The sequence below is a fragment of the Triticum urartu genome, chromosome 4, assembly GCF_003073215.2.
Source record: "Triticum urartu cultivar G1812 chromosome 4, Tu2.1, whole genome shotgun sequence".
NCBI lineage: Eukaryota > Viridiplantae > Streptophyta > Magnoliopsida > Poales > Poaceae > Triticum > Triticum urartu.
The window spans coordinates 531,030,046-531,035,406 of record NC_053025.1 but is presented as its reverse complement, the minus strand read 5'-3'; positions in this window follow the sequence as shown (position 1 = coordinate 531,035,406).

The following is a 5,361-nucleotide window of genomic DNA, read 5'->3' as shown; positions in this document are numbered from 1 at the left end:
TATAAACTAAACTAGTGCTAAAACAAGAAACAAAAAGACACGATTGGAAGATCTAAAGACATACCTTCAAGCGCTAACCTCGCCGGCAACGGCGCCAGAAAAGAGCTTGATGTATACTACACAACCTTCTTCTTGTAGACGTTATTGGGCCTCCAAGTGCAGAGGTTTGTAGGACAGTAGCAAATTTCCCTCAAGTGGATGACCTAAGGTTTAGGATGAAGATGGTCTCTCTAAAGCAACCCTGCAACCAAATAACAAAGAGTCTTTTGTGTCCCCAACACACCCAATACAATGGTAAATTGTATAGGTCCACTAGTTCGGCGAAGAGATGGTGATACAAGTGGTATATGGATGGTAGATATAGGTTTTTGTAATCTGAAAATATAAAAACAGCAAGGTAACTAATGATAAAAGTGAGCACAAATGGTATTGCAGTGCGTTGAAACAAGGCCTAGGGTTCATACTTTCACTAGTGCAAGTCCTCTCAACAATAATAACATAATTGGATCATATAACTATCCCTCAACATGCAACAAAGAGTCACTCGAAAGTCACTAATAGTGGAGAACAAACGAAGAGATTATGGTAGGGTACGAAACCACCTCAAAGTTATTCTTTCCAATCAATCCGTTGGGCTATTCCTATAAGTGTCAAAAACAGCCCTAGAGTTCGTACTAGAATAACACCTTAAGACACAAATCAACCAAAACCCTAATGTCACCTATATACTCCAATGTCACCTCAAGTATCCGTGGGTATGATTATACGATATGCATCACACAATCTTAGATTCATCTATACAACCAACACATAGAACCTCAAAGAGTGCCCCAAAGTTTCTACCAGAGAGTCAAGACGAAAACGTGTGCCAACCCCTATGCATAGATTCCCAAGGTCACGGAACCCGCAAGTTGATCACCAAAACATACATCAAGTGGATCGTAGAATACCCCATTGTCACCACAGGTATCCCACGCAAGACATACATCAAGTGTTCTCAAATCCTTAAAGACTCAATCAATAAGATAACTTCAATGGGAAAACTCAATCCATTACAAGAGAGTAGAGGGGGAGAAACATCATAAGATCCAATTATAATAGCAAAGCTCGCGATACATCAAGATTGTATCACCTCAAACACACGAGAGAGAGAGAGAGATCAAACACATAGCTACTGGTACATACCCTCAGCCCCGAGGGAGAACTACTCCCTCCTCGTCATGGAGAGCTCCGGGATGATGAAGATGGCCACCGTAGTGGGATTGCCCCCTCCGGCAGGGTGCCGGAATGGGTCTAGATTGGTTTTCGGTGGCTACGGAGGCTTCTGGCGGCGGAACTCCCGATCTATTGTGCTCCCCGATGTTTTTAGGGTATATGTGTATATATGGGAGGAAGAAGTACGTTAGTGGACCTCTGGGCTATCCACGAGGCAGGGGGGTGCGTCTAGGGGGGTGGGCGCGGCCCCCACCCTTGTTGGCAGCACTGGACTCTCCTGGTCCAACTCCGATATTCCGTGGGATTCTTCTGGTCCAAAAATAAGTTCCGTGAAGTTTCAGGTCAATTGGACTCCGTTTGATTTTCCTTTTCTGCGATACTCTAAAACAAGGAAAAACAGAAACTGGCATTGGGCTCTAGGTTAATAGGTTAGTCCCAAAAATAATATAAAAGTGTATAATAAAGCCCATAAACATCCAAAACAGATAATATAATAGCATGGAACAATAAAAAATTATAGATACGTTGGAGATGTATCATTCAACAGGAAGTGAATAGTTCATAGGCATTTATTGACGCTTACCGATATTACCTATTCTTTGGCATTCATCACAGGATAAGACAAACTTACGGGTATCCTTGAAGAGAGTAGGCCGATAAAATCCAGACTGCAATAACTTGTGAGCAGTTCTATCTCCAGCATGATGCCCTCCATAAGCTTCAGCGTGACATTTCCATAGGATTTGTCCCTTTTCATGCTTAGTACACAACGTCTAATAATACCATCTACTCCTTCTTTATAAAGATGTGGGTCATCCCAAAAGTAATGTCTTAAATCATAGAAGAATTTTTTCTTTTGTTGGTATGTGAAGCTAGGTGGTAAATATTTAGCAACAACGTAATTAGCGTAGTCAGCATACCAAGGAGTACTATGAGCAACATTTATTGCAGCTAACTACTCATCAGGAAAACTATCATCAATAGGTAGTGGGTCATCAGCCACATTTTCAAGCCTAGATAAATTATCAGCTATGGGGTTCTCAACTCCTTTTCTATCAATGATATGTAAATCAGATTCTTGTAACAAGAGAACCCATTGAATAAGTCTAGGCTTAGCATCTTTCTTTCCCATAAGATATTTAATAGCAGCATGGTCCATGTGAACAATTACTTTGGAATCAACAATATAAGGTCTAAATTTTTCACAAGCAAACATCACTGCTAAGAATTCTTTTTAAGTAGTAGCATAGTTTCGTTTAGCATTGTCTAGGGTTTTACTAGCATAATGAATAACATTCAATTTCTTATCAACTCTTTGTCCTAGAATAGCACCAACAGCACAATCACTAGCATCACACATAATTTCAAAAGGCAAGTTCCAATCAGGTGGTTGAACAATACATGAAGAAATTAAGGCTTTCTTGGGTGTTTCAAAGGCTTCTAAACAATCATCATCAAAAACAAAAGGAATATTCTTTTCCAAAAGATTCGTAAGAGGCATAGAAATTTTAGAAAAGTCTTTGATAAATCTCCCATAGAAACTAGCATGATCTAAAAAACTACAAATAGCTTTTATATCTTTAGGGCATGGCATTTTCTCAATTGCATCAACCTTAGCTTTGTCCACTTCAATACCTCTTTCGGAAATTTTATGACCCAAGACAATGCCTTCGTTAACCATGAAGTGGCACTTCTCCCAATTCAAGACAAGATTTGTTTGTTCACATCTCTACAAAACTCGATCAAGATTGCTTAAACAATCATCAAAAGACTTCCCATAAATAGAGAAGTCGTCCATGAAAACCTCAACAATCTTTTCACAAAAGTTAGAGAATATAGCAGTCACACATCTTTGAAAGGTAGCAGGTGCATTACATAAACCGAAAGACATACGTCTATAAGCATAGGTTCCAAAGGGACAAGTAAAAGTGGAATTTTCTTGATCAGGTTGAGAAACAGGTATTTGTGAAAAACCAGAATATCCATCAAGGAAGCAGAAATGTGTGTGCTTAGATAGTCTTTCAAGCATTTGATCAATAAAAGGCAAAGGGTAATGATCTTTTCTAGTTGCTTTGTTTAATTTTCTAAAATCAATTACCATTCTATAGCCTGTAACAATTCTTTGTGGAATAAGTTCATTCTTATCATTAGGAACAACACTTATACCTCCTTTCTTAAGGACACAATGAACATGACTTACCCATCTACTATCAGCTATAGGATAGATTATACCTGCTTCCAGAAGTTCTAATATTTCCGTTACTACCACTTCTTTCGTCTTTGGATTTAACCGACGTTGGTGATCAACAATGGGTTTAGCATCAGGTTCCATATTAATTTAGTGCTGACATAGAGTGGGACTAATGCCCTTTAAATCATCAAGAGTATATACAATAGCAGCTTGGTGCTTCCTTAGAACTTTCAATAATCTTTCTTCTTCATGTTCTGAAAGGTTAGCACTAATAATAATAGGATATATCTTGTTTTCATCAAGATAAGCATATTTCAAAGTGTCTGGCAATTGTTTTAATTGAAACACAGGATCTTAGGTGGAGGAGGACCTCCTAGAGTTTCAATAGACAAGTTGTGTTTAAGTAGAGGACGTTGTTCAAAGAAAATCTTATCTATTTCACTTCTTTCATGCATATGTAAATTATTTTCATGGCCTAGCAAGTATTATCCAAAAGGATCATTAGGTGGTACAGCAATAGAAGCAAGACAAATTATTTCATCCTCACTAGGCAATTCTTTTTCATAAAGCTTTCTACTAAACTTGGAAAAATTAGACTCATGAGACTCATCACCAAAACTAACACCGACAGTTCTAGCATTAATGGTGTTCAAGAAAGGTCTACCAAAGATAATGGGACAAAAGTCATCTTGTGGGGAACCAAGAAGAAGAAAACTAGTAGGGTATTTCATTTTCCCACACAAGACTTCAACATATCTAACAATCCTAATTGGTGTTATAGTGTCTCTATTAGCAAGTTTAATAGCACTCACACTAGCACCTTTGTCACATAAACCATGATAACAATGATCTCCTATTTTAACTGAGACAACGGGCATGCCAACAACAGGTCTATGTTTATCTTTTTATCAGGTTTGGCAATTCTAGAAGCTTCTCCGCAGAAGTAAATAACATGCCCATCTACATTTTCTTCCAAGAGATCTTTAACCATAGCAATACTAGGTTCCACTTTAATTTGTTCGTCAGGTTTAGGTGTTCTAATGTAAGTCTTGTTAACCACAGTTGAAACTTTAGCATGTTCCTTTATCCTAATAGGGAAAGGTGGTTTCTCAATATAAGTAGAAGGAACAACTGGATCAACATTGTAAAGTACAGTTTCTTCTTTCACTGGTACCAGTTCCTTGATTTCTTCTTTAATAGGTGGGTGATATTTAAACCATTTCTCTTTAGGGAGATCAACATGAGTAGAAAATGATTCACAGAAGGAAGCTACTATCTCAGAGTCAAGTCCATATTTAGTGCTAAACTTTTGAAAAGCATCGGTATTCATAAAAGATTTAACACAATCATACTTAAGTTTAATACCTGAGTCTTTACCTTCGTTGATTTCCCAATCTTCAGAGTTGCGTTTAATTCTTTCCAAAAGATCACACCGGAATTCAATATTCTTCTTCATAAAAGAACCAGCACAAGAAGTATCGAGCATGGTTTGCTCATTACGAGAAAGCCGAGCATAAAAGTTCTAGATAATACTTTCTCTTGAGATCTCATGATTGGGGCATGAATATAACATTGACTTAACCTCCCCCAAGCTAGAGCGATACTTTCTCCTTCACAAGGCCAAAAATTACATATATAATTCCGATCACGATGAACTAGATGCATAGGATAAAAAATTTGGTGGAACTCCAATTTCAAACGATTCTAATTCCAAGATCCAATATCATCGCATAGCCTATACCATGCCAATGCTTTTCCCTTCAATGATAAAGGGAAAACCTTTTTCATAACTTCATCCCCGGGTAAACTTGCAAGCTTGAACAATCCACAAATTTGTGCTACATATATCAAGTGCATATCAGGATGTTCGGTTCCATCTCCTGCATAAGGATTAGCTAGTAATTGTTCTATCATACCCGAAGGAATTTTATATTCAAAATTTTCAGTAGGTGCAG